Here is a 21,442-nt window from a genome sequence, read left to right as displayed (position 1 = left end):
ATGGGTTTAAGAAAGGATTGAACAATTTCCTGCTGGAAAAGGGGATAGAAGGGTATAAATAGAGGATTACTGCACAGGTCCTGGACCTGTTGGGCCGCCGCATGAGTGGACTGCTGGGCACGATGGACCTCAGGTCTGACCCAGCGGAGGCATTGCTTATGTTATTATGCGCATGCAAATGAGTAAAAAGGCTTGTAAATTTGTTAAGGCATCGATTCATGAAAACATTTCGTCCAAACCGACTGACCTTTCCGTTCCAAAAAGTTTTGACTTCTGAGAATTAGTCGTTTACATCCTTGCTGACTATTCCTGCCTAGCAATTGTCACGTGCATGTTAAGAACCCCATTAAAAATATATATCTACCCCATAAAAAAATCAAAAATATATCTAAATTTAAATATATGTAAACTTTCATGTACATAAGCGTTAGAAATATCTTTTTTTATTTTTTTGGAATGTGCATAGCGAGGGCGGGAGTGAATCTCGGATTTGTAAAGTGCATGGTGAGAAAATCACAGATTAACCCCGTGCTTTCCTTGCCATTGTACATTTCATATATCAATGCCAAATTTTAAAAAAATCAAAAATAACATTTAAGAGCCAGCTATCCCTCCCCCCCCCCTTTCAGCTAGATTGTCACGTGCATCTGACATCATGGGGTCACCTTTGGTTGCTTCGTGCTTCACAGCAGAAAGAGCCGTACAGCCTCCTGGGATTTGTAGGCTGTATATAACAGCGCGTGATCCCAGTGCATTCAACTGCTGTTAACTGTTGTGCCTTCTAGCAACATAGAAATGTTAAGCTGTTTGGAAGCACGCAATAAACTTTGAGATCGATCCGTAAAGAAAGGATGAACTCGAAGAATTCCACAGCTCGCTTACAAACCTCTGATGTTATTTCTCCTTAAACCTCTCCAACAAATTTTTCTAAAAGCTACGGTCACAGCTTATACAGTTTGCAATAGCACTTAAGAAAAAAAGAGAGGTTGGTAAAAACTACAGTTCTTATATTGCATTTTTTACGACCACAATGCTTTGCGGTAGGTGCATTAGGAGCCTACTAATGATGACCGTGATTAAACCCCGCCCCCATTTCTATGCAGTGAAGTCCTAAAGAGCTAGCACATGCATTATGTGCTTCAAAACCAACAAGGAGACAGTGTGCACGCGCGTCGATCGATGTTACAGTGAGACGTGGGGGCGTGTTTACGATTTGATCATTTGTATGGACAAACTTTACTGAATCGATCAGCCAGAATGACTCGGAAACGGATAAGACACAAATAGGATAGATTTGTGGACTTTAGTGAATCTAGCCCAATGTATGAATAAATTAAAATGGTTGCCAGTTAATGCATATAATTAATTATAGCAGCCAATCATCGGCTTTAATTGGTTAATTTGTCATTTAAATTGCACACACAAATTGGGCTCACACCCAAATTTGTGCATGAAATTTAAAACACAGCATATAGAATTAGGGTACATATTTATTAGGGGATGGAATTTTAAACATGACACTAGAAAATATTCATATGGTCAGTTTTAGAAGCAGTTCCATGTTAAAATGTGCCACAGTGGTTAAAGCTGCAGCCTCAGCATGCTGAAGTTGTGGGTTCAAACCTGTGCTGCTCCTTACCCTGGGAAAGTCATTTAATCCCCCCATTGCCCCAGGTACATTAGATAGATTGTGAGCCTGCCGGGACAGACAAGGAAAATTTGTTTCAGTACCTGAATAAATTAATGTAAACTGTTCTGAGCTCCCCTGGGAGAATGGTATAGAAAATTGAAAATAAATATATCAAGCTACAATAATTCAAGTCTTTATATATGAAGATGTTAGGGATGCAGCGATTTCTAGTGGGCATGGTCTGGGTAGGCCAGAACTCTGGTCGAGCAGTTGCAATTTTATAATGAGAGCACACATCTATTTAGAAAATCAAAGCATCCGTTGTTATACCCTCACTGAGGCATTTACATGTGGCAGATACTTGCTTGTCTGCATTTGGAGGCACAGGAATAATTGTTTCATTTTCCTTTTAATTTGACTTATAGCAGGCTTTTTTACTATCTGTAATTTCTCTGGGTAAATATACAATTAAACTATGAGACAACCACAACCAGAGATATAGTACTTTTTAGATCTCAATGATGATACCCAGGATCGCTTAAAGCATTCAAACTGGGATTTGTTCTCCACAGTCTTCATCGGTCAACCATTTTTTAAGCAATATTTTTAATGCTTTAGCTACCTCTATATAATATCTGAATTTTATTGAGAAAATTCTTAAATTTAAATTAAATTGACTTAGCTTTTGCTCAGTTTTTGTTGGTCGTGGACCTTTTAGAATCTGACACATACAAATATATAAGTGCATGCTTATATTTTAAGATCGGCACCTACCTATGCATTTGCCATCATTTATATGTTCAGATTTTTCAAGTTCTACAACTGTATTTATTTATTGTGTTTCTTTTCAAAAATGACTGTTCCTGCTGTATGTACTAGCACCTACACATGTATCCTTATATATATTTTACGGAAGACTGTATTTGGTGGAGCCTTTTATAAAACGGCAATAGAATTGTGAAAGTCATAACCTAGATGTCCAATTCTTATGAAAATATTCTGTGCAAAAATTGGACTTCACATGTGTATTGAAGTGTACTTTAATTGCTCTTTAATAGGGCTGATACTGCTTGCCAGAACTTCTCATTTCAGCCCTCATGGACTATTGAAATCTTAAGTAGTAAAATATTTCAGGTGAAACAATTAATGTATATAAGATAATTTTCCATGACGCTGCCTAAAATTTTAAAAATTCAGCCTAAAATAAATAAGAAGATTCATTTTCAAATTAACTTTATTTCTTCTGTTTGTTCATTGGGAATTCTCAAACATTTCTTTTATTTGTGTAAAACTCAATTTGAGCTGAATCAATGAGCTCCTCGGCCTTTAGCATAGTAAGGGTGCAGGAAGGGTCACACCACAATCCAGTGTCTTGTTTTCTGTAGAGCAGACAATCAAAAACCTAATATTAGATTCCTGCTCATAACAGCTGAACATCCAGAACTGGAATATAGAACTGCATAAGGAAAATCAAATACTGACCTCCATTCTGAATTGTTATGGATATAATTGAAAAAGGTCAACTTGATACCCAATTTAGGCCCGTATTCAATAAAGGATGGGAAAAAAAATAAAAGCTTTCTTTTGAATAAGACCTTCATGCATTTGAGTTTTCTATTATCTCTCTGTCATACCTTACTGTTTTATTCCTATCAAACTAGAACTTATTTTCTGCTGATAATTTCACAATGTTGTGTCTGAAGAAGTAAGCAAGCTGAAAGGGAAAGCAAACAAGGGCTCAACAAAATTTTTTTAGATAACTATTGTGATTAAGTGGCTTAATTTTTGTGGGTCATTAATCAATAATACAGTTTACAGCATAATTTATATCTTGCTGAAAAATTGCTTAAGCTTTAGGTCTCATGTGTATCTCAATATATTTTAAATAGATGCATGCAGATAGGAAGTAACAAAGTTTGGTACAAGATTTTTGAAAATAAAGGTCATAACAGTTTAATCAGTGGTTTAGACATTTTGGTTGCTATGAGAGAGAGTTAGGTTACATTATGGTCGTAATGCTCATCTTTTTGCCTCTAAATATGTGTTAAAGAGCACTAGCATACAATATATTACCGTAAACCATGTTGGTTTAAGTTAACACAAGTTTCAGAAAAATGAGATGCAAAACAAAACGATGGAGTTATTTTTTTCTGTCCTGGGAGCATTGGACTTCAAAGCCATAACCCAATGCTTCCAGGCACTTCTAAAATGGGCCAGTCAAAATCACACTGAGCTGCTTCCTGATACCTATCCAATCAGCTCTACCCTGCCAATGATCTCCAGACGCTGTTGCCCTTGCAGGCGGAGGATTCAGAATGGTACTGGTGAATCCTAGCAGCAGTTTTCTAGTACAATTGATACTTAATGCTACTACTGCAAGCCTACTGTTAGGGATTACAAGCATCATTGTGAACTTGGTATTGGCAAGGGCAGGAGTATCAAAGGATTGCTCCTGCCCAACCCCACTAGACTCCAGGGATATTTTAAGGTAGTCTTGGGCAGTGGCAAAGCGAGGGTGAAAGATGTCTAGAATGGTGGCGGCCATCCCTCCCTCGTCTTTGCCCCCTCGCTCATTTCCCGCTCCTGCCTGCCACGTGCGCCCCCACTCTTTACCCAATCCCACCTGCCACGTGTACCTCACCCTTCCCTTCCCCTGCACCTCTAGTTGAAGTTGCTCACGGTAGTCAACAACGTGCTCCTTCCGACTCTTTCGGCTCTCCCTCTAACATCACTTCCTATGTGCAGCACCAAGAAGTGATATCAATGGGAGAGCCAATGGGGTCGCAAAGAGAACGTCGTTAACTATCGCGAACAACTTCAACTAGAGGTATAGGGGAAGGGAAGGGGGTGCGCATGTGTGGAGGGGAGGAATGGGAAGAGGCGGGGGTGGAGAGGAGGAGGGATGCTGGCACCCCCACCAACATTGCACCCAGGGCGGACAGCCCCCTCATCTTTTCGGTAGAGGGAGTTCTTCCAGGGTCTTTGGTAGAGGAAGTTCTTCCAGGGTCTTTCTAGAAGGGAGACCTTCCAGGTGGGGTCTTGGATAGGCGTGTCTTTAATTGAGGTGTTCAGAAATGGGACAGTATTCAGGGGGGGTCTTTAAGAGCTGCCTGGGAATGCTAGTTCACAGCTTTAAATAGGCGTAGTTCACTGTACTGCTTTTTGCAGCTCAAATGTATGACCTGCAGTTTTTTTAGCATTAAACCTTAGCTGCCAAATTCTGAACCATTCTTCAAGCTGTACTAGGGCACTCCTCATGTTATCCATGCCATCAGGGGTATCTACTGTATTGAAAATTTTGGTATCCTCTACAAAGAGGCAAACCTTATTGGATAGTCCTTCCGCAATATCACTTAGAAAAATGCTAAAACACAAACAGACAATCCTTAAGGCACACCATTTTTAATAGCCCTTTAGAAACATAGAAACATAGAAATAGATGGCAGATAAGGGCCACGGCCCATCTAGTCTGCCCACCGCAATGACCCTTCCCTACCTAACTCAGTGAATAGATCCCACGTGTCTATCCCATTTGGCCTTAAAATCAGGCACACTGCTGGCCTCAGTGACCTGAAGTGGAAGATTGTTCAGAGTGAGCTCCATTTTTCACAAAGCTATGTCATCTTCCACTCAAACAGTTCCAAACCCACTCACCCCCAAATTCCTATGCTTTACATTCTATGCAAAAATCAGTGCACATAACCAATTTGCATGCACAACTTAATTTCTTAATTAACCCAATTAGTGCTGATAATTGGCAATTAACATCTTGTAATTGACACTAATTGGCATTAATTAAAAGTTATGTGCACAACTTGGTAGGTGTATTCTATAGAGTTCTAGAACATGAACCTGAAAAGGGGGTGTGGCCAGGAAAGGAGTATGGGCAAATCGTGGGCTTTCCTAGAATTTATGCACATTGTGTAGAATATGCCCAATGTATGCACAAGTTAGTTGCAGACCTTATTTTCCTTGGCCTAAATGGGTGACTAAAGTTATGACACACACTGGAACTAAATGTGATTTTATAAGGTGCATGTATCTTTTAAAAATATCATGCTAAGCACCATTTTACTTAATGCCAACATTTTAGGCGTCATATATAAAATCAGACCTTTAGCAATTTTAGGGACAATACTGAGGGCACTCAGTTTATGTCATCTATGTGGAGTTCAGGCCTTTATGCCAAAAATTTAGTACTAAAATAAATGTCCACATACACAATAGTACTGATAAATTATGCTGAAACCTTTTCACATTAATAGGGCTCAATGTACTGTATACCACTATACATATAGCAACTACATATATAAGAGATTTTTTGCATGGACCTTCAGAATGTAACCAGGTATTTTGTACTCCAGGCTACTAAGATCTCCATCAGTCCAATCTTTTATTGAAACTTATCTATTTAATTTTTGTTCATCCTTTTATAGCTTTTCTTAATTTTTCTTACAACTTTTTACATATGTGTGAAATAGCTACATATGTGTGAAATAGCTACTTAGCTCATGGTAGATTCTCAGTTATCATCTACATCACCACCTGTCCCGACATGCATGTTTCAAATGATCCTGAAGAAAGTTTCATTTGAAACATGCATGTCGGGAGAGGTGGTGATGTAGATGATAACTGAGAATCTACCATGAGCTAAGTAGCTATTTCATACATATAAAAAGTTGAAAAAATAATTAAGAAAAGATATAAAAGGATGAACAAAAATTAAATAGATAAGTTTCAATAAAAGATTGGACTGATGGAGACCTTAGTAGCCCGGAGTACAAAATGCCTGGTTACATTCTGAAGGTCCATACAAAAAATCTCTTATATATGTAGCCGCTATATGTATAGTGGTATACATTGAGCCCTATCTATGTGGAGTGCCACAAGGGTCAGCTCCACTGTTCCCTCTTATAACTAAAATACCAAAATGGTTTGCTTAGTCTCTGATTTGCTTAAAAAACACCATTTGTTCTAGGTTATTATTAAAAAGTTTCAAGTTTATTAAAAATTTGTTTGATCGCTTTACATAGAATTCTAAGCGATTTACAATAAAATAAGGGGAAACAAGTAATCATATAAAAACATGACAAAGGACATGGACATAAATCACAAACTGAAACATGAGGCAAAGGAAGAACTACACTTTCAAAAGAAATGAAACAAATAAGGGTAATGAGTGGATTTTTTGACTTAATGACTGGCCTGATTTAATTCCTAATTTATTTGGTAAACCTTTTTTATGCTGAAATATCAAAAAGTATCCTCAAATGGCTACACATATTACAGAACGTCAGCTACTTCTAAGAAATGGTCCAAAATTTGACCACATTACTCTCCTTTTTTAAACATTTTCATTGGTTGGTCATTTGTTTTCGGATGCAATTTAAGACTTTTATCATAGCACACAAAGCTTATTATGAACAACAGTTGGTGTATGTGAGTTCAGTGGTCATCTTTTATGCGCCTAATAAAACTCTTAGGAATCAATAGTCAACACATATTAACTAGCCAGGATTGGCTCCTAGCTAGTTAAATCATCTGTTGAGGCTAACCAGTCATTTTCCACAGTGCTTAACTAGTTAGCGCAACTGAAAATAACCAGTTAGCACTGAACTCAAGACTGGCCATTTTGAAGGTGTTCCAAGGTGGAGTCAACACTTGGTCAGTTAAATGCCAACATTTAGAACTTAACCTGCCAGGTCAACTGCATAAATAGGGTTGCATAAAAGTCATCCTATCTTTATGCGGTAACCTATTGCCGGTTTAGTGCTGAATATTGCACTTAACCAGGGGTGTCCCAATCATCATCTGGTATATTACTATCAACAATTAATAGTACTTCCCCTTTCATAGCTACAGTTTGAATGCCTTCATTAAATCTCTGTCCTCTTCTTCTGCCTGTGAAGAAGGCCTATATATCACACCAACATAAATAGCATTTCCTTCTTCCTAGGTCCTGCAATGTAGAATAGAGTAGACAATGTGGAGAACATGAGGAAGGATCTAGCAAAGTTTAAGGAATGGTATGAAATTTGGCTGCAGAAACCAGAGGGAATGGCATAGTTTAGGGGGTGAAGAACTTATGTGCATAAAAGAGAAGCGGGACTTGGGTATGATAGCATGTGATGATCTTAAGGTGGCCAAACAGGTTGAAAAGATTACGGCAAAGGATGCTTGGGTACATAGGGAGAGGAATGGCCAGCAGGAAAAAGGAGGTATTGATTCCCCTATATAAGACTCTGATGAAAACTCATTTAGAATAGTGTGTGTAATTCTGGAGACCACACTTTCAAAACCAAATAAAAAGGATGGAGGATCAGAGGAAGGCAACTAAAATAGTTGATGGTCTACGTCATAATGCATACGGGGACCGATTTAAAGATCTCAATACATACACTTTAGAGGAAAGGTGAGAGAGGGGAGATCTAACAGATGTTTAAATACCTATGTGGCATAAATACACATGAGGGAGTCTCAATTGGAACAAAACTCAAGCGTGAGAGGGCATCAGGTTTCTATTGCTCTAGTACTATTTCTAATACATAATGCCACTCCTCCTCCTTTGCTTCCTACCCTGTCCTTCCTGAATAGATTATAGCCCAGTATAATTATGGTCCATTCATGTTTTTCCATGAACCACATCTCTGTGACCATTACTAAATCCACTATGCTAGAGAACGTGAAATATAATTTGGCATGTAGTAGTACTATTTATTTACGCTATTAGAGGCTATTTATTTACACTATTGGAGAGCCTGTGAATGTTAATATTGTACAGATTTGCTTTAATAAAAAGCACATGGATTTCAGCATGCTCAGTTTATGTTGTTCCAGTATTGATTTAATACATTTGCAAACAGAGAACTCAAGTCCCTCAGCCACAATTTTCAATAGATTAGCTTTTAATTTTCAGCCATTTACCTACCTACTGCTGATCTTAATTTTGAAAGTAAACAATGGTTCTGATTGGAATGAATTGTTATGACAATATTTCACAGTAGGACTACTTTCCTTAGATGTGTTCATTTTAATTTTTTTCTTTTTTGTTTGTTCAGCACTGCAGTGGAACCTAATGTGAGTTAGTCTACAGGATTCAAAGTCTGAAAAAATGCTGGAAGTATATTATAAACTGGGCTGAGAATTTGTGTTGGGGTAATCATATTATTTGTTAAAAAGAATGTTAGAAAATTGCTGACTATGTAATTTAAATTGTAAATTAACAATTGACAATTTATTCTCTAGGATGATATTCTGCTGATTTTCTGGGTACTATAAGTGAGAAGCTTGAATATCTGCTGCAGATAACATTACTTTTTTTATTTCCTCCCCCCCTTCCGCCCCCTTTTTACTAAGCCGCGATAGAGGTTTTTACTGTGGTCTGGAATGCTTAATGCTCCGATGCTGCTCCAATACTCATAGAATTTCTATGAGCATTGGATCAGCATCAGAACTTTTAATGCTCTGGGCCTCAGTAGAAACCTCTACCAAAGCTTAGTAAAAGTGAGCCTTTATTTTCAATTAAGAGCTCAACGGCTCAGAATCACCCCCTCCAGTGGAACAGCAGGGAGTGAATGGTTGGATAGAAGAAATAAGGGAGCGAGTGATTGGACAGAATGTAGTAGCAGAGATTGGTCGATTTGGTCAGGAGATTGTATGGAAGCTTTGGAAAAGGATCCACAGGAGGGTAGAAGAATAATAAGTAGACTTTGAATGAGTGAGTTGGTCAGATGCCTGAGATTTAATTTTAATTTTGACCTCCATTCCCCTCCCCCCTTTTTTTCTAGTTGTGTAGTTGTGTTTGTGGTGAGGAAATGGGGAGGATGGGAATTAGAGTGGGTATGGTAGTGGAGTGCTCTTGGGGGAGGCTGGTTTCGGTTTCAGTTATCTTTAGGATTTGGTGGGGTGGGAAGGGGGTGTCACATATGTGTGGAAATTGGGGAGGAGGTCCTTCTAGGTGACCATTTATGTGTGTAGGGTGAGGGGTATTATGATGTTGTATACTGTGTGTAGAGTTATGAGGCCGGGAAACACCTCAGGTCTTACCAAATAGGTACTTGCAATGGAATTAATATGATGGAATGTAGGCACCACTAGGCACAGTTGTCAATCAACCTCTAGGTGCCTTTTGTAGAATCACACCTACTGGTGCCTAACTCTACTTAGGTGCCTATAGGTGTCATAACATTAGGCCCTGCTATATTAGGCCAGGGTTTTCTTGGATGAATTTACTAATGCCTAACATAAATTCCTATCGGCACCTAAGACAATGCACATAAGAATAGCCTTACTAGGTCAGACCAATGGTCCATCAAGCCCAGTAGCCCATTCTCACAGTGGCCAATCCAGGTCACTAGTACCTGGCCAAAACCCAAAGAGTAGCAACATTCCATGCTACCGATCCAGGGCAAGGAGTGGCTTCCCCCATGCCTTTCTCAATAACAGACTCTGGGCTTTTCCGCCAGGAAATTGTCCAAACCCTTCTTAAAACCAGCTATGCTATCTGCTCTGACCCAATCACACCTATCTATGCTTAATTATCAGATAGGTGTGGGTAGGTGCCTCTGTGCAGATGCCTACATCATACCTACCCATGAAGGTACCTATTTATGAATTAATTTTTCAATCATTTTTAATTGGTTTTTAATGGCACTGTTCAATTAAAATGAACCCCCCTCTTTTACAAAGCCTGATAGCGTAGGCCACTGTGGTTACTGCCCTGAAACCGAAGGGATTTAAAGGCTTTTGGGACTTTTGCAGCACAGCAGCCACCAGCATGGCGTAAAAAAAGGGGGGGGGGGAAGTTAGGTACCTACATTGGTAGGAGCCCCAATCTAGGCGCCTAACAGTAGGCACTATTTATAATATCAGGGTCTTCATACACAAAAATGGTTTATAAATTACCCCCTTGCTGTATGAAGAAAATTTGTTGGCTCCATATGAACTATTGCAAAAATCAAAAATAATAGATCTTAACATTTGAGAACAATTTCCACACAGTCCACATTCCTGCAAAGTCCATAATTATTTTTTTATCTGTAGATTTTTGTACCTATTTTTTAATTCCTGAATTAAATATACGCGGCGGGGGGTGCTGAAAAGTTCTCAACCCAACCAGGAAAAGAATGATGTGGATATGGTTCAATCAATGATCTGAAACAATGTCAAAAAACATAGAATACTTAACAAAATAAGGCCCTCTTTTACTAAGCTGCAGTAGAAGTTTCTACCGCGGCCCAGGGCACTGCTCTGACGTTCATGGTAATTCTATGAGCGTCAGAGCAGCATCAGAGCATTTAGCCGGGGTAGAAACCTTTACCACAGCTTAATAAAAAGAGAGGGTAAGATAACTCTTTTCAGCTACAGTGACAAAATAATGCTAAGAATTTAAGAAGTTGGTTGGGCTGAGAATTTTTCAGCACCCTCTTGTACCCTCCAATGCTTGCTCTGACTTTTCCCTTTGGGTATTTTTTGCACTTAAAATATGTGTAGTTTTGTAAATGTATATTTACAATCCCTACCTAACCCTCATTTCTTGGAATGCCTCCACTCAATAAGGGCAAAATCATGCATCATGCACATTGTGAAAAATCAGATACACATGGGGTATGCACTTAAAAAAACAAAACATTTATGTTGGTGAAACTGACTTTGGTTTTTTTTATTTAATTAAATCTTTATTAATGTCAAAACTAATACAAGTAATTACCACTCAATAAAACTTGTGAATCTCACTCTCCACTTGAACAAAAGCGCTGTCGCACAAATTTTTCTTGCACTCTCACAGGATAATTAGAGATTAACAGGGGTCTCAAGTGCTCACAGCCATGGATCTGAGATATTTTTCAAAAACAATGGCTGATACCGTGAGCTATCATCAGTCCCGTTTAACTAATACAAGTGCCATGAATTTTACAAACATTAGTAATCAACATAAGCACTTAAATCCCATCAATAATAATACAAAGAAAAATATCCCACCCCACCCTTTCAACAGTACAGTCAAAATAAACCAACAAAATATCCCCCCACCCACCCCACCCTGGATATGTATAAAAATAGACAGAAATTAAATAAAGACAATCAGGCTGAATTAACAAATGATGTCAATGGTCCCCATACCAATTTTAATATTTTGTTATCCTCCAACATATCCGCATTCATCTTTTCATATTTATATCCCAAACATAAACTAGCCCACCAAAACGCAAAATTGAGGCGGTCGCAATTTTTCCAATTGTGTGTTATCATTTACATCGCTATTCTTGTCATAATAAGGAAAAGCCTGCCTTTGTAACGATCCATAGGTGGCTTGAAATGCAACAAAGTACCATAAATAATTGCCTTATACGTCAAAGGGATAGTTGATTCCAATATGAGGTTAATCTGTCCCCATATTAACTTCCTGAAGCTGAGTATCAAAGGACAATAGAACAACAGATGATCCAATGTCCCTATGTCTAGATGACAGCGCCAGAATTGTCCAACTTATGTAACCTAAAAGGGGGCCAAAAAGATCTATGCAATAGAAAAAAAAAAAAACATGTTTGTCTCATAGATGCTGTCGCTGTACATTTCATCCTCCAAGTCCAAATTTGTGTTCTTTGTGTGATATTTGCCTACTCAGGGCAAGATAAACTAGTTATTTCATACTCTGTGAACAGCTTGAATCTGTTTGAAATTTTGTTAAGACAGATCACCCTTTTTACTCTGCTTGATATTAATTTCAGCATGTTGCCCACAATGTTTCACTATTTAATATCCTTCCTCCATGACGGTTGTTAAAGAACCTATGAAAAACCAAGCTCCAGTATTACACAAACAGATGTTGGAAATGTGTTCCTATTTTAAGATTATAAAATGTTTGTCTGGAATCCTAGATTACTTTGATCATATTTCACACCTCATTTCCTCCTTTGCTTATTTAACAGCTCTCAGTTGCTTTCAAGGCAGTACTTATTCTTTATGACCAGAATTAGAATTAGTGGCAAGGCTGTTTTTATGCTGGATAAGTACCAGTATTAGCTGGGCATATATATTCAGGCGTGCTATTTATCATCACCTCGTCTATTACATTCACAACAGCTACTAGTCATATTGCATGAGTTGTTTTTCTTATCACAACATTGTGCTACACATATGCTGTATCTTTATGGGTTTTTTTATTTTTTTTTTTCATGGAAACATTTTTTTTTAAAGGAATGATGGAAGTCTTTACTTAGGCTTTCACTACAATAGATATTTTGTACATTGCCTACAGTATCATTGAATTATAGGGCAAGTATGTGTTTAATATGAGATTTAGGACTCAGTTCATTAATGTATCTGTACCGAGGCAGACTAGAGAGATAATGGATATTTTGTCTCAGCAATTGGTGTTTTGTAAAAATCATGTGCCACAGCTGAAATAAATCTGGATATTCAGCACCAGTATTTGAATAATGGCCAGCAGTAAATATCTGGATTCAGTGGTAAGTGGCATTCCTATCAGCAGTCTACTATCTGGATAGCAAATTGGACAAAGGGCTAGATTCACTAACCTGCCCGAATCGGATGTATTTTACCATCTAAGATTAGAACCCATCCTATTTTGTTGGGCACTATTCAGGCTTTTTTGAAGTTGGATTCGCTTTTTCAGACTCAATCTATTTGGCTTAACACCAATTTTCGCATTGCTCTTGCCCCCAATTTTTGGCCATCTTGGATGGCTAAAGGGGTATTCTTCCTGGCTCAATTGTGGAATCACACTTTGCTTACATTTTAGGATCTACAAGGTCAATTTCATTTGGCTGATTTGGCCTCATATCAATGGCTGCAATTATAACAATGTTTGACTAAAAGTAAGCTATCTTTTTCTACTGAGCTCCCAGATCTCTATAAATATATGTCTCTCCAGCCGACCTCTTCGTTTGTGTTCCGTCGGGGGTCAGGTTCCTGAAGAAGGGCTCCTCCTGAAACCAGCGCGGTCGAACCTTTTCTCCTGGCGCGTTTTTTTGCGTTTATCAGTTTGTGAGATAGTTTCAGATAAGTATTGTGTTTATTTGAGATATTTTTTGTATGGTGATTTTTGATTTTGTTAATGGAGTCGGGGGGTCTGGCTGGCAGGGCTTGTTTGGGGGTCGCTCAGGTTGTTGGTGTTGAGTTTGATTTACTCACTTTGATTGTTTGATTTGTTTGATTCAGTGGACTCAGGTCCCTTTAATTTCAGCACACTTAGGGTGCTCAATGATGGTGTGCGGGTGGAGGCTTATCGCCTTGACCCTGAAGTGAAGTGTCGGAGCTGTGCTCCTATCACTGAGGGTTCACACTGAGAGCACCCTATATTATATTCATCCCATTTTGGTTTGTTAGTTACGAGCCAATTTTGGCGTCTTGAGCGTCCCCCACACAAACCTTGATGTGACTAGGTTGCCTTTTTGTGTTTTTTCTTTTACATACAGAGCACCATTTATCTTCTCGTATATATAAGGATCTTAATAAGTTTGATGCTATGTCTCCTCACTCGTATGCTATTTGGGACAAGGATGTGACGGGTAATTTAACTTCAGTACAATGTAAGGATTTTTGGCTTCAGACTTTTAAAATATTGATGTCTGTTAGTCTGATACAGTCCTTATTTTTTGTTTATCACCGTGCTCTATGGACTCCAAGGAAATTATTCCGTATTGGACATTTATCATCTGATTTTTGTTGGCATTGTGTTGCGGAGACTGCAACCTTTTTGGTCTTCTGTTTGGAGTATTATTTCTCATATCTTCTCCGTGGATGAAGAGCTCACTTTGGCTGTTGTATTTTGGAGAAGCACTGTATTTGTCTCTCCCCTTTCTGAGGATCAATCTCGTTTATTTGATATTTTGATGGTTCTAGCCGTGAAATTGATTCTTAGAAACTGGAAAATTCACCATGATCTACATGTGGCCACTTGGTGGAATTTGGTTTCTCTAACTCATAAGTTTGAAATGGAGAATGCATATTTTACCTCTCGGTTCCATTCTGTCAATTGTATGTGGGCCACTTTTCAATCTTATCTTAATGCTGAAAATGATTAATTTCTTTGTATGCTTATTTTATTTTTGCTTTGTTGTACATGATGTGTTTTTTCATGTTTGCTGTTTGACCTGAAAATTCTAATAAAGAACGTTTGAACAAAAAAAAGAAAGAAAAAAAAGCAACTATCCATTAAAACGTTGCTTAAACTTATCTGGAGACGAAGGCAGCTTTCAGTTCATTCAAGGGGGCCTTAGCTGAATGCCCTACAGAGATCCCCTGTTTCATGTCCTTCCTCAGGGGCAAGCTCAGATCAACCCGTTGCCATCAATGAGCCATCACCATATTATATGGAAAAAAATGGGGTACCAGCTTACTCTTAATGATGTCATAATAAGAAAGATTTTTTGTAAACAATAATTCATATTTGATAACATGATCATTTACAGATAATTTTTTTAAAAGCAATTTAGGTGCTGCTAGACATGATTCTATAAATGGTGCCACATTCCGTAGTACTGCTTATAGAGACAATGAAAAATAATACGCTTTGGGCTCCTTTTATGAAGGGGCGCTAGCATTTTTAGCGCACGCACTGGATTAGCACGCGCTATAGAGCATGCTACCTGAAAATCTACCGCCTGCTCAAAAGGAGGCAATAGCAGCTAGCGTGCACTATTCCGCGCGTTAAGGCCCTAGTGCACCTTCGTAAAAGGAGCCTTAGTGCTGTTCTATAACCTTTGCCTGAAGTTAAGTGCGGTTTATAATATATGTGTAGCTGCCAGCTCCATGACTACAATTTTGGTGCAACCAGTGGCATAGTAAGGGAAGTGAAGGAGTGGGAGTCCATCCTGGGCACAGCCTTCCTCGGGATGCTGGCACCCCTTCTGCTCTCCGCCCCCCTTCCTACTCCTCTCCCTGCAGTGCGCACACCCCTTCCCTTCCCCCCGTACCTTTTTAACTTTTGTGCGAGCAGCCATGGACTTGCTGCTTGCGTCTGCTTCAACGCTCTCTCTGATGTCACTTCCAGTACCCACATCAGAGACAGCATCAAAGCCAACGCAAGCAGCAAATTCATGGCTACTCACGCCAAGGATAAAAAGGTATGGGGAAGGGGCAGGGTGGGAGAGGGGTGCCATCACCCCAAGCACTGCTCGCCCCCACTAAGCCACTGGGTGAAACCATTTACACCATCTAAAACAGGGATGTCAATTGTCGATCCTAGATCCAGTTGGGTTTTCAGGATTTCCCCAATAAATATGCATGAGATCTATTAGCATAGAATGAAAGCAGTGCATGCAAACAGATCTCATGCATATCCATTGGGGAAACCCTGAAAACCCAACTGGATTGCGTCCCGCGAGGACTGACATTTGACACACCTGATCTAAAACCTGGTTTAAATGTCCAAGCCTAAATTCTGCACAGACAGGGCATGTTCTATAACAGTTCATGTAATTTATAGGAATGACAACAGCCCGCCCATGGCCACTACACCTTTTCAGATCCAGGTATTAGAATTTACACACACCATTCTATAGAATAGGCTTAAAAAGTTGTGCATATAAATTCTAATTAGTGTCAATTAGTGTTGATAATTGCTTGTTAGTTGCCAATTATCAGCACTGATGGGCTCATTAAACAATTAAGTTGCATGCACAATTTGGCCACATGGCTGAATTCATGTGCACAATTTTAGTCGCCATGTATAAAATCCAAGGGATAATGACCAAATATTGGCAACGACCACCACATAAGCACTCCTATTTGTTATAGTAGGCACATTGTTGGAGCTTAGATGCCAGCATATAGAATTGTGTTTCATGTTTTTTTTAAGTCTTTGTCAAAAAGAGATGAGTTTTCTTTGTTTCAACTGGATATCAGACGTGAAGTGAGATATTACCCGCAGCCTGATTTTTGGCTAGTAAAAGAAGAAAAAGTAATTTGCAGGAAGCAGGTACTTTTAAACTCTGAAAAAAGTTTAATTAGTGTGCTCAAGGAAAGAGATTGGTTTTAGCGAAAGTAATTTGAATTAAGCTTGCGGTGTTTTGTGTTAGTAAAGTAACCTTTAGATGATATTTGTGGCTTTTTTCTAACTAGTGAAAACTAAAGCCAGCGTGCATATATTAGATTAGATAAATGGTGTTTTATAGAATTAAGCAGAATTGTGATTTTATTCAGGAGCAGAATGAATTCCCCCTCCCCCTTTTACAAAGCTGCGCTGGCGGATGCCTTGTGGCGAAAGACCCAAAGCTCTTAAAATCTCTATAGATTTCGGGGCAGTTACCGCAGCAGTAGCCACTAGCACAGCTTTGTAAAAGGGGGGTGGGGGTATTTTTTTTTTTGTAACTAGAGTAGGCTTTAGTTCTATGTAAACCAAGCAGCCTTTATCAGTCAGCATTAAAGAACAGATTATCCTATCACCCAGTTCATAAAGACTGCATGGAACTCATCTAAAGTGATAGGCAAATTAGTGAACTCGAACCCCAAAATAACACAGAATTTCTGTACAGGAATTTATTGGGAACACATTTATTGTAAAACTAAAAGAGGGAACATAATTTTCATGTAAACAATATCTTAAAAACATAAGAATTGCTGTTGCTGGGTCAGACCAGTGGCCAATTCTACCCAGCAGTCCGCTCATATAGCGGCCCCTAAGGGGTCAAGACCAGTGCTCCAAAGCATAAATTTGTTCAACTTTGTCTTGAAACCCTGGAGGGTATTTTCCCCTATAACAGACTCCAGAAGAGCGTACCAGTTTTCTACCACTCTCTGGGTAAAGAAGAATTTCCTTATGTTTGTACAGAATCTATCCCCTTTCAACTTTAGAGAGAGTGTCCTCTCGTTTTCCCTGCCTTGGAGAGGATGAACAGTCTGTCTTTCTCTACTAAGTCTATTCCCTTCAGTATTTTCAATATTCTAATCATGTCCCCTCGCAGTCTCCTCTTTTCAAGTGAGAAGAGGTCCAGCTTCTCCAGTCTCTCACTGTACGCAGTCTCTCCCTTAACCATTTCAGTGATAATGAAACTGGTCTTGATATTTAAACGGCCTTATATGTTTAATGTATGAATTACTGCATGCTAACACAGAAAGGGGCATGGAATGAGCAAGGCATGAATCTTATTGTTAATATAGACATAGTTACCATGCATTGTTAATGAGGCATATAATACTGACCAGCCTAGGCCATATCAAGAGCATTAATCTTCTATTAATCTAGGGCCATATTCGATAGGTGGCACCTAAAAATTTGCACCAGCTAAAATGGTGCTTAGCATGATTCTACAAGGTGCACATACCTTTTACAGAATCGTGCTTAGTTAATTAATTTTAAAATTTTCTTCTCTGATTAGCAGTTGTGTAGAAAGGGTAGGAGGTGCCCCCCCCGCGGTGCCCCATTCCTTCCATGCCCTCTTCCCCCCCCCCGCTCCTCGCTCCAAGTGCTTCAATCTCTAACCTCATTTGAGACTGAGATTAGAGAGCTGCACGAAAACAGGGACGACGGGAATCCCGCGGGACCTGCGGGGATCCCGTGGGTTTCCCCTTCGGGTCATGGGGATCCAGTGGGGATGCCCCTAGGGTCACGGGGATCCCGTGGGGACGCCTCCTAGGGTCGCAGGGATCTTGCAGGGTTTGATACAATTTGAGCTGCGAGGCTTGCTTTCTTTTTCCTACCTGCACTGCCCCAGCACACATAGCTGACGGGAATTCTTCGCTGATGTCAGCGCTGTCGTCAGAGGGAGGGCTTAAGCAAAGCCCTCCCTCCCTCTGACATCAGCGCTGACATCGGGGAAGACTTCCGGTCAGCTATGTTTGCTGGGGCAGTGCAGACAGGAAATAGAAGACGAGCCTCATGGCTCGAGCTCCATTTTGCTGGTAATTTGCTTGCAGATGAGGGCTGTGAGGCGGAACTCAAAAGGGGGGAGGGAGTGCATTTTTGGACACAAGGCATGAACTTGGGGAAAGAGGATGGAGGAAGGGAAGGAGAGAGATGCTGAGGTTGGGGAGGGAGTGCGTTTTTGGATACAAGGCATGAACTTGGGAAAGCGGATGGAGGAAGGGAGGGAAAGAGATGTTGAGGTGGGGCAGGGAGTGCGTTTTTGGACACAAGGCATGAACTTGGGAGAGAGGAAGGGAGGGAAAGAGATGGTTGTGTACACGGGAATGGAAGAAAGGATAATTTTTGGTCATAGGGAGGGAGTGAGGTACAGATGAGAGAGAGAAATATTGTGGTGGAAAGGGAACAGGGGGACAGATTGAAATGGATGCAAGAGGGAGAAATGTTGGACATAGTGGTGAAGGGAATGGAGGGAGAGATGTGGCATGGAGAGGGGTGATAGAAGGAGAAATGTTGGGCATGGGGGCTGGTGGGCAGGCACGAAAGATGAGAAAGGGATAAATGCTGGACCATGGTAGGAGGAACCAATGGACAGCAACAGAATTTACAGAAGATGGGAAAGCAGAAAAAATAACTGGGACCAACATTGTGGAAAAATAAGTCTCCAGAGAACAAAGGTAAAAAACGGAATTTATTGACTAAAATATGTTAGCTTTGGGAAATGTATATAGCAGATGTCTTTGTATTGTATTCAAAAGAAAAGGAAATGCATTTCTGGTTTTATTTCTACAGTGTTGAAGTACTTGCTGACCCTTGTTGTGACTGGTGGGGATCCCCAAGCACCGCCAGCAGAGGACCTCCTCTAGAGACGGCCAGAACTCCCCTCCACCAAGCACAGCAGTCACTGACAGCATCCATGAGCCACTGAGGTGCCAGCATCTGTGACTCAGGGATGCTATTGCTGCCTGTCAAGCTTGGCAAAAGGGACTCCCATCCAACTGCAAAGGAAGTCCTCAGCTGACAGCTTGGGGGTTCTCATCAGCTGAGTATTTATATTTTATATTTACATTAGAGGCTCTGGTAGAAACCCATTTACAAAGCATGTATTCTTTCCAATTAATATTTTCAAATTAATAAAGTCTCTTTGCTTATTTGTAAATGGGTCTTTACCAGAGCCTTTAATTCAGTAACATAATTAAATGAAATAACTATTTCTGAAGTTTATAGGGACGGGCGGGGATGAAAGGGATTCCTTGCGGGGACGGAGGGGATTCCTCGCGGGGACGGGTGGGGACGGGGGGGATTCATCACGGGGACAGGTTATGACGGGTGGGATTTTGGCGGGGACGGGTGGGATTTCTGTCCCCGCGCAACTCTCTAACTGAGATCTGCGAGGAATGTATTGTTTCAACACCTTATAAATTACCTGGTGCATAATTGTCAAAACTTTATAGTCAATCCTAATTTGAATGGGCAACCATGTAGCTGCTTCAATATTGGTGTTATATGGTCATTGCAAGCGACCCCTGTAATCATTCTTGCTGCAGCATTTTGCAGCAACTTGCAGTGCTTTGATCTTAACTTTCGCAAGCCCCATCAGCGGTGCAATACAAAAATGAAAGTTAGACACTACAGTACTTAGTGCCTCTGTCATAGGAAACAGGAGAATCACCTCCATGAGTCAATACCACACAAACAGTGGAGATGTCCAAAGATACAGATGTGCTGATTTGTTTCAAAACTCTGATTTTTTTCATTCAGTGACACAACACACACGTGTTTTGGCTGAAAAGGCCTGCATCAGGAGCCTACAAATCATTGACACAGAAATATAATTAAAGAACTAAAAATAACCAATAAAATACAATATATATGCATATCTAGCAAAAGCTAAAAAATTCAAAAGACATAAAAAATATACATTTTATGTTAAAAAGTAAACATGTATAAACCTGGACCAACAAACCAAAGCATCAATGATAGTAAAAATTTCAATAAAGATAAGCAATAAAAACATAAGTGACATGTGTAAAATGTAATCCTTTTAACTAACCACCTAAACAAGTACCATGTAAATATACATAAGATAAAATAACAATAAATATGCCATGCATAAACACACACATTTAGGATAGCTAAAATCAGGCTTAAATGCCTGCACCTAAGGTATGCACCTATCGGACATACTCTATAACAATGCACATAACTTTCAGAGATACCCCAAATTCACCTCTGATCCCCTCCTGGCCACGCCCCCTTTCATATCTGTGCACCGCTACTGGCACATACTTTTTATAGAACCTCACTTGTATGTGTAACTTTTAATTAGTCCCAATTAGTGTCAATTTCAAGGTGTTAATTGCCAGTTATTGGTGCCAATTAGACCAATTAATCAAGTTGTGAATATATACATCAGCTATGTACACCGTATATGGCACAACTTTAGGAGCCATATACAAAATGTTGGGATTAGAAGCTAAGGGGGTAATAATTAAAAAAAAAAAAAGTCTAAAAAGTGTCCTAAGTGGCTACTTGGACGATCAAAATGCTTGATCATCCAAGTACCCATAACCAAAGCTGGTTTTTAGACGTATCTAAAACCAGCTTAGGCCTTTCCCCTGCAACTAAATGCACAGAGAGAAAAGAGGTGTGTTTAGAGGAGGAGAAAGGGCGGGCAGTGGGCGGGAGGTGGGCCGACCTACACCTAGGCGTACAACACCTATAACCAAAACAGTTAAAGGTTGCCTAGTCGGCACTTAGAACTTTTTCACTTAGACAAAATAAAACCAGGTCTAAGTGCCGAAAAAGGGGTCGCTGAGCTGATGGCCGCTGGTGCCATCAGTTCAGCGGCCCGGCAACCTAACCATCGTGGCAGGACAGATGCCTCATCTCCCCTACTGCGATACCATCACTTCTCTACCTGAGCTGCTGCGACCCGCGGCAGTTCCGGTAGAGGAGTAATGGCATCGCGGTAGGGGAGATAG

This window comes from Geotrypetes seraphini, chromosome 1 (assembly GCF_902459505.1).
Source record: "Geotrypetes seraphini chromosome 1, aGeoSer1.1, whole genome shotgun sequence".
NCBI lineage: Eukaryota > Metazoa > Chordata > Amphibia > Gymnophiona > Dermophiidae > Geotrypetes > Geotrypetes seraphini.
This window is presented reverse-complemented; position numbering follows the sequence as displayed.